The 9,161-nt window shown below is 41.2% G+C and overlaps 1 protein-coding gene across 4 annotated transcripts in view; it reads left to right on the top strand.

Moving 5' to 3' along the window:
* The first annotated feature begins 6,724 nt into the window (after positions 1 to 6,724).
* cib (thymosin beta cib) overlaps positions 6,725 to 9,161 on the top strand; it is a 62,493-nt gene continuing 60,056 nt past the window's right edge. The window contains exon 1 of one of the 4 annotated variants that reach the window (XM_083119132.1): positions 6,725 to 6,878. The gene's annotated coding sequence lies outside the window, so the exon portion shown is untranslated. The remainder of the gene's footprint in view (positions 6,879 to 9,161) is intronic. The other 3 variants (XM_083119134.1, XM_083119130.1, XM_083119131.1) reach the window with 3 other exon arrangements.

Here is a 9,161-nt window from a genome sequence, read left to right on the forward strand (position 1 = left end):
ATGGGGATGGAAGTACTCACGTGATGGCTGCCATGGTTTTTCAGCGCACAATAGACCTTCCAGTGGCGGGAACTGTACCCCTTATTGAGTCACGGTGGTCAAGTAGGTATGGCGTTTGACTGCTACACGGAAGACCCATGTTGGGCGATTGTAGATCGGGATTTTTGCAGTAATGCCCCTTCATGGGCCGACTCTGGGCACCCAATCTCTAATAAGTGGGTACATGGAGGGAAAGGATGGACAAAGGCGGCCGGAGTGTGGTGCTGATCACACATCACCTCCATAAATAATGAATATGTTTGTTCCTATCTCCAAACCGTCCCATATGCATTCACGGTACGTTGCAATGTGCGGGAGAGGGGGGGGGGGAGAGGAGCTTTACCTTTACCTATTGCTACTAAGTCTAAATTGTAGCTTGAAATTTCATATTCCTGGCGTGAATTCATCTCCATTATGTTATCTTCTGTTAATCATGATGATATATTTGAATACGCATTGAGGAAAGTTCCCCCTCGGAGTGTTAAGTTTGGTGCTATCAGCATATTTTAGCAACCGATTCTCGCGACGTGTTAGGACTCTGGTTTCTGCATCCCGCTCTTTGGTTGCTAATTTTTGATGCTTCAAGAGTAAGTATTACTGGAATTTTTCGCCACTTAAATACCACACTGGTGTTACGTAATCTTCTACAGTACTTATTCGTACAATGTGGAACGCAGTAATTGGACATGCGCCTGTTCTGTTCCAATTAAAGTAACCAAAACACAAACCCTCGAACCGAGTGACATAATTCTGAGTTACTTCTATTTATAGTCAAACCTGAATCACATTGAGGGCACGTCATGTCTAGGGATGATATCGACACGAGAACGAGGAAGCAAATGCTGGTCACGTTCTCGTTTCACTCTCGAAGTGAAAGTCTCGGTCTTGTCTCGAGTCTCGAAGTTATACTACCCTTTTGTACCAGTCGAGAAAATTATTAAAAATGCATTTCTCGTTTGGCTGCACCAATAAAATTTAGGGGTGGAAGTACAGAATGTATTCTGTTCATTTTCTTGGCCTACGAGGGGCAGATTTAGACAAAATCGTGTATTTTCTAAAAATCATTTTCAAACAACCATAAATTAGGAATGGTATGGAGGCGAGACTGAGATTTGAGAGAGTCTCTGGTTATAAATGCCTGCCTTGTTCTACTAATAGGTCTCGTCCCATACAAATAGCACCCAGGACTATTTTTCTGCTACATTTGTGAAATCATAAAAATTACTCATTAGTCATTACACCTCGAATCCCAGGAGGTTAACAAAAGTACCACCATTTCCTTCTAAATTTTAACCTGAAAATATTGGATACCCCGTGCCCCCGCCAAGTTACGCCTATCCCCGTCTCGTCTCGAATATACAAATTGTATAGCATGAATTGCATGTAGAATGTATGTGCCACCACACAGGCGTTTGGAGCGCTAGAGGCCATTAAAGAAAGCTACATTTCTTGAAAAAGGTTTTTCTGTTTGACGCCTCGTTTCGACGCTACGAGCCCTCGAAAACAGAAATTTTATCGTGAATATATGCAACCACGCAGCACATGTTCACAGTTTCCCCAAATGGGTTCACAACTGGCTGGTTGATATGTTTGAAGAAGTCGCATAGCAAAACAAATTTGGTTAGATAAATTTTTCAAATATCACACCTGAGTCTCGGCCTCCTCTCTGTCTCGCTCTCCGTCTCGTCTCGAGAGGTTTGTTCTTGTTCTCGTCTCGATTTCACAAGATCGTCTCGGTATCTGCTTCGTTTCAAAGGGTTTGACGTCATTCTCGTCTCGATTTTTGTACCAATCCTAGTGATTCCGCCACAATGAGGCCTTCCCATTGATAAGTATATGCGTGAGGTCAGTTACTAAGTAGCAACATGATACAAAGCGAGCTTTTGTGTTTCTATTTACGTTGAAACCAGTCATGATGAGGATCCGTGGATATATTACTAATATTCTGTTATCATGAAAGCGATCGGACAGGAATCCAGAGCAAGGCAGGACAAGTGGCAGTTAGCCTTGTATCAGTCCCACACACACGCACACATGCTCTGCTGTTTCCATAATAATTAATATATATAAACACATGTAGGCAGGTCCAAGCAACGTCCTTATACTTAGCCCACGTACTCTGTCGAGATTGGCTACTTGGTTATATCTGAATCGAGGTTGTAGGAATATCGAAATTATGTTCTCGATCGTCGATTTTGCAGACTTTCTGTATTGTTTTTGCACTCTGTGGGACGGAATGAAAGGGGGGTGTATGTTGTTGGTCTACATTCACTAAAAAGTGAATTACAGATTTTGCCAGCGTCTCTGCTAGTACTGTAGAAACCGGGTTTTTAGAAAACCGAAAACCTGTTTTTGAAAATGTAAAATTTCATAAATCCGATTTCTTTTTTTTGTTTCGTTTGTAAAAGCGTTTTCCAACAGAACTAGTCTCCATTTTACCCAACTTACAGTGGAAGCATCTTTATGATTGGTCGATTTAATTAATGCTGCTTGTTCGTATCATTAGTTTAACTGCGATTTTGTTTAGGTTATTTTATGTCGCTGTTGACCGCGGCAATGAGGATGCATAATGAACTGATGAGATCTACTCAGTCCCAGGAATTTGTGGAACAATCGAACGAAAACAAGTATTCTCGGCAAGTGGCGATTTGAGAGGGCTCGACCACAGACAAATGCTCGACCAATGAACGCTTGAAAGGGAGAGAGATTGCATGGAGGATGCAACGAGACGTTTGCAGCAGCACCGTGCACCACCTAAGGGAAGTTTCTTTCGAATCGTAGTGTTAGAATAGATACGCACTAAGCACTAGACCACAGACGCAGACTTTGGGGGGGGGGGCAAGGCACTTTCTGCCCCCCAAAAATTCACGTGGGACACATTTTTTTAATATTTACACATATAAAGTATTGTTTATGCCGATATTGCCCTCCATAAAATTTACCATGCCCTCCCAATTTATCTTAAGTTGGCACCTCTGCACTAAGACAATGGTAATCTGGTAATGTTCAATTAACATTGTATGCTCAATTGATTCTACATTGGGTTGGGTCCCTCTGCTTCACGACTAACAAACTAATAGAATTGTACATCACTCCTTCAGCTGCGTATCATTTCAATTCGATGCACCCGAAGGTAATCAATATTTCGACATTGCCACCACGACGTAATTTCAGTAAGTGCGGCGTATTTTCTTAGCGTATCACGAAACAAGATTATTTTTTATTGGCGTAGATATTAACTACAGACTGCGACCTTTCAGTCAAACTATAAACTCGCTAATTAACGGCAGGGGTGCATTGTTACCCACACGTCACCAGCAGAGCATTCGACCTTCCCCGTAACTTGTTGTTTCAAAGGGAAGACCCATGTGCAGTCTGGTTTTTGATCAAGAAAACGCGCCTTGTTAACGGTAAAACCTGAGTGAACTGAACGAAAACGGCCACGTCCCCTTGGTTACAGCGCAGTGTGGTCAACTGCAAGAATTTAGAGCCAAGTCGCATTCTAGGTGAACGTCCGTTCGTAGACTTGTTCACACATTCGAGTGTTTCGTTTTAGTTCTGTTTAGGATATTTTTCACTTGTTTTTATGTTCTCGTAATTTATTCCCCGAACGCGTTAATTGCACGAAGCACGGCGAAGATTTTAATTTCCATGTCTGTATTTCTCGTCGTTGTTTATTTCTCTAGGTTTATCGCGACGATCGAACATATGAAAGAACAAACAGAATAAAACGTATATACCTTTCTGGCTACTGCATCAGTGATTCGTTGTGTTTACACTTAAAATAATAATAATAATACGCAGACTTGGATTTATGAAGTCATTTCGTGGCCGCTTTCAAAGCAAATTGTACTCTTTGAAAATGGATGCCCGGGTCTGTACCCCCAAGCCCTCCCCGCTCGCAATAAATCTGGTCTGATTAGATTACATGCAATCATAATTCATGCAAATAGTTGTGAACATGAACAGACAGAAAAAAAACATAGTTAAAATACGAAACAAAATTGTGTTCTTCCATGCGAACGATGCACATACAGGGCAAAGTTTGTCGCCTTGTAATCAAGAAGTCCCGGGTTCAACACCCGATTGAGCCACCATTGCACACGGCTTTGAATCACACTTTAAACTATAGATCTAGTCCCGATTAGCCTATCTGAGCATAAAGCAGAAATGCATTTTTAATAATTTTCTCGACTGGTACGTACAAAAGGGTAGTATTACTTAGAGACTACCATGACAAGTAACACATTACAAATTTTTATTACTGGTAGCTAAATGCTTCCCCTTTATCACGACAAAGTTCTATGGTAATCCATATATAAACTGCAATTTAGATATGCTTTATCTATGAACGCAAAACGTGTATGTTTACCAATTGCGATATAGTTCGTCGTCATAAGAAGTGAGAAGGTGGATTGACTCATATCGTATGTGTATCATTAAGCCGAAATTTATCTCGCTCGTGCTTTCTTATCTTTTAAATAAAGTTTGAGGAAGATAGAGAGAGAGAGAGAGAGAGAGAGAGAGAGAGAGAGAGAGAGAGAGAGAGAGAGAGAGCGAGAGAGAGAGAGAGAGAGATCGACCTAGAGTTATTAAGTTACCAAAAGGCCAAGTGGCACGTTGCATTCCCTGTAGACAGCAACACAATATGTTTGTTTCACTCAGATAAAATATTGGGAAAGACTAGTTGAATAAATGTATGCATTTATGCGTATGATACGTCAAGTTAACATTCAGACACGGTGTAATAGAACAATCAGAATAGCTTTGCAGAACTATCGGGTGGCATGAGTATCGGTCGGTTGAGTGTTTTATCGGAAGACAAGAGTTTTGCACCCTATAATGTGGGCTCCTTTATTCACCTGGGATCAGAACTGGGCTGAAATAATGAAGCCAACTTTCAATTGTACCTCGTAAAACTCTCTTTCGAACAGTGTCCAAAATAATATCCTGAGTACGCTTTTGGAATGTACTTCATACACGAGAACACATCGATAATCAAGTTTTGATTTTTTATTATTTAACATCTCTTTTCTTCAGTTTTTGACTAATCACAACAAGGGGATGAATTATAATTGATGAAGTTGATTCGACAGTATTTCAAGTCTGATATGGAAGGATTTCTTGAAAGGGTACATTTTGATGAAGGTTTACAGGAAGCAGTTTGGAATTTATTTACTCTCTGATTTGCATTTTCTTAAAAAACTAAGAAGCGCACCTCGTGTATTTTAGCTCAGTTTCGTTATATAGAACGAAATGTGAAAACCAGGTCACATGGCAATGGGCTTTGCGATAGGTTTCGAACCACAGGAAACGAATTCAGGATATCCGTTGAAAGCGATAACTCGAACGTTGCGTTCAAGAATTGCGCGCCTTTTTTAGTCTACTTGCGATAGACAGAGGTCATATGAGCACCTAAGAAATTAATGAGAGGAGTAATATTTCATGTTGAAAACATATGTTCACTACGATGTATTGTTTTACAATATGTAACTTTTATATTCACATATACTTACTTAGTTTAATGCCGGGACTTATGAGTTACTTAGTTTACTTCCGAGACGTCGCCACCAGGTTGGCAAGGGTGGACCCAGCGTAGTCATCTCTTACCAAGTAAAATAGCCTACAGGAGAAATTTTGTTAGACAGAGAACACTTGAAGGAGAATCGGAGACAAAAATAGGAGAGAGAAAAATAAGGAAATAAAGACATGAGACAAATGAAGAAAAGGAACCGAGAAAAGGTCAGAGAGGGAGAGAGAGTAGAGGACGAGAGAGAGTAGAGGACGAGAGAGAGTAGAGGACGAGAGAGATAAAAACAGGGAAGATAGAAAGGTTAGAAATATAAAAATCTGAGAAAGAGAGAGATGAAGGGACAAAATATGATGAAATTGATGAAGAAACCCTCACAAAGAACACCCATGTCCAGGCCGGGATTCGAACATGGGACCCTTGGCGTAGTGACCCTCTGTGCTAACTACTCCGCCACGCATGGACGTCCGCAGGATTTTTTCCAGGGAAGGGCAAGGAAGGTATTTTTTTCCAGGGGGCAAACAAGTCACATTTTCCCCCAAAAGAGTGTTGTTCCCTAAAAAAAACATTGCTTAAATTTGAATTTATGGTGTTCATGCAATAATTAACACATATTATTGTGGCTAAAATGAAATTTTATGTGTGAAATACATAATTTTTGGTTGACTTTCATTTTCCAGGGGAGTTGCCCTCCCTTCCGGACGCCCATGCCGCCACAGAGGGCGGCTGTAAAAGAGGAAGAAGGCAGGAAGAGGCAGAGAAACAGGGTTTGATAGAGAAGATGGAGAAGCAGAGAGGGAGAATAAGCAATCTGCATCGTATCGTCACCTCATGGATTATGTTCATAAGACATGGCAACAATGACATACTCTATCATACAGCAACTGGATTCAGTGCTAACTCAGTTTCGAAACAAGTATGGTAAATGATGTGGAAAGACATTAGCAGCGGTTAGGCGGGTGAAGAAGAAATGTAGAAGTTTTAGACGCTCCGATTGCTATTTTCTGTAATCTAATTATTTGCATAGCCACGTCGGCCAGCGAGCGATCCAAGGCCTTCATTGAAGTTGGTTCTTAAACGACGCGGTGAGTCTGCAACACTTCACCTTTTCCGTGGCGGGAGGGGGAAGTTGAGGGGAGTAGCTCATGGTAAGCACCGTGGTCGCTGTGCAATCGTAGTTTTAGTCTGGGTGTGACAGTGATAGGTTGGAAGGGACCATTATCCGACGTTCCTCTAGTACATTCCCCACCCATATTCCAAGTACCGGCTGTACATTCCACGGGCGAATCCGAAAGATACCCTTTTAACGGTAAGTACTTACTTTTCAGTCACATTTTTCATTCAAGTTTTTGTTGGACAGTTTCCAACGAGTGTTTTTGTTCCTGCGTGGGAGTGTTCTTTTTCCCATGGCTGTGACCATAACTTTGCTTACGCGCGCGTTTGGGTATTACATTGTTGACAAGACAGTTTCTGCTGTTTCCGACAAAACTCGCAGAAGTAGCTCAAATTCCATCTTTTGTTGTTACGTTGGGCATTCCTATTCTAGGGTTAAATGCAACAATAACTTATTCCTTATTTATGTATCGCTCTTTTTTCTGGGAGAACACTTTATTTCGGTGCTACAGCGTACAAGTTCAAATATTTTTATTGTTGGAGACTTAATTTTCTCTGTACGGGCTTCAAATGTTCTTGGATTTCGAACAAGTGTTGTATCCCAAATGTATTTCAAAGAGACCATTAGTAATCTAGCACGTTGCTGCTAGACTGGTAATTTCGCTACCAATGATTGTGGGTTCAAGTCCCGCGGTGGGGAAAGGAGCATCATTCATTTTCATCGTTGCGTTCACATAGAGCTGCAGGAAAGCGACAGAATAACAAATGTTGTGCCGTGGTTGGCTCGGCCCAGTAGTTCATACATTGAACATTATTTATTAGTTGGGGACATTCGATGAATTTGTTGGATTTTTATTATGGACTACCATTAGCGTTTTTCCTACGGTAGAGCCGGGACTCGAACCTTAGACTTCTGCTTTCGGTTTCCATTTGGAAATGGTTTACAATATTAGGTTTCATTGACACGGGCGTGGTTAGCGGGGAGGCAGCAGGGACACGTCCCCCAATCTGGAAAATAAAATGTATGATGTAGATATAAATGTATTGACATATTTTATAAGGCATGATACCCCCTCCAGCAACTAAAAGGCTATGACGTCTGTGTTGAAAATTCGTTATGCAGGCTTCAGAAATATTTTGGAGGGAGATTGAATCAGGGTGGCTTATTTTACTTTCGTACCTCCTCGTGGTTTTGTTTCGTTTCGCAATCTGGGCGTAGTTCTCGGAGCGTTTGTTCACCTTATCTATAGTTGTTCTTATACCCTCCTCGACTGACTGAATTCGGCGTTTGTTTATTATTTTAGAGGGTGTGATAGAAACTAAACTCGCTGTGTTGACAGACTACAAGTAGCAACGTTTCACACCTGATCCCCATTTTTGTGTGCATTTTTATAATTTTCCGTCGCTGTTCTTTCACGCTGACTTGTCACAACGATGAGATTAACGAATAGATGAGAAGTTGATCTGATACGTGCTCCCCCTAAAACACACATGTCTCCTTGCTCCCCCCCTAAAAAAAAACACTTATGTCCTGCTGTGGGTGACGCCACAGCTTCCGGTGTGGCTGCCAAAACTTTAGGTGGGATCATGTTTTCAAAGAAAAATTATCTTACACTTTTATTTCATTTTTGTCGCAAAGTTTCCCCATTGAATTTTGACGGGATGGGCAGCCTGATTTTGTATGCGACGTGGCCGACCCTTGGCGTCCCCCCGATGTCCAGGCCGGGACCGGAACCCCGAATCCTCGGCGTCAAATCGCGTTTCTACAACTCTAACCACTCGGCGGACTCTCTTTTGTATTAAGTCGTTCGATCCCCACTACCACGCTGGATATACCCGCTCTTGATTACCGAACTCTGTCCTGGATTATCGATTTTCAATAACTTCGTGAATAAAAGAAATGCTTCAAATCAACCTTACAACTTAACTGAAGTAGATACAGCGCGCTATAGAGTCAGGGGTCCCGCGTTCGAATTCCAGCCTGGGCATGTTCTTTGTGAGTGTTCTTTCATCAGTTTCATCACATCACTCATCTTCATCGCGATTAGATAAAGTAGCAGAAAGCTAATTAAAATAAACCAAATAATCAATAATAGACAGTTGATTATGATTGCGTCAATGATTTTGTAAATTTGTACACAAATTGTGGTTTCATTAAAAACGTCCGTACATTTGGTCATTGCCCCGATGGCGTAGTGGTAACGTCGGAGCCTTGTAATCAAGAGGTTACGGATTCGATACGAGGCACACTTTGAAACTGTAGGTCAAATCCCGATTAACCTAATCTATCTGTGCGTTAAGTGGACTTGGAAGAAACTCGAACTTGCAAACATCGTGTTATTTTAACTTTATTTTACATTTGTTTATTGCACAAACTTAGAAGTTCCTTTCGGTTTTCTATTATGTTGGAGCTTAGGGAATGCAGTGGTATTTTAGAGATAGGTTTAAAGCAGTTTTGTTTATTGAAAGTAGTTTTTTT

The sequence above is a fragment of the Lepisma saccharinum genome, chromosome 3 (genome assembly GCF_977018435.1).
Source record: "Lepisma saccharinum chromosome 3, izLepSacc3.1, whole genome shotgun sequence".
NCBI lineage: Eukaryota > Metazoa > Arthropoda > Insecta > Zygentoma > Lepismatidae > Lepisma > Lepisma saccharinum.